Raw genomic sequence first — 219 nt, forward strand, 5'->3', positions numbered from 1 at the left:
AAGAAATCCTCCCTCCACGTCAAATATCACTAACTATCATCATTATGTAGAATAATGACCCCCATTATTACCCGGGTCGATCCGCTAACTGTCGCCTACGGTAAAAAATGATCGGGAAGCGACTGCTGGCCAAGGTGTTAAAAATTTCATAGGGTCGGCACACGTGAATGACTAGGTGGGAGGGGGGTCAAGAAACACCCTTTTTCTGTTTCTGGAATG

The sequence above is a fragment of the Penaeus monodon genome, chromosome 22 (assembly GCF_015228065.2).
Source record: "Penaeus monodon isolate SGIC_2016 chromosome 22, NSTDA_Pmon_1, whole genome shotgun sequence".
NCBI lineage: Eukaryota > Metazoa > Arthropoda > Malacostraca > Decapoda > Penaeidae > Penaeus > Penaeus monodon.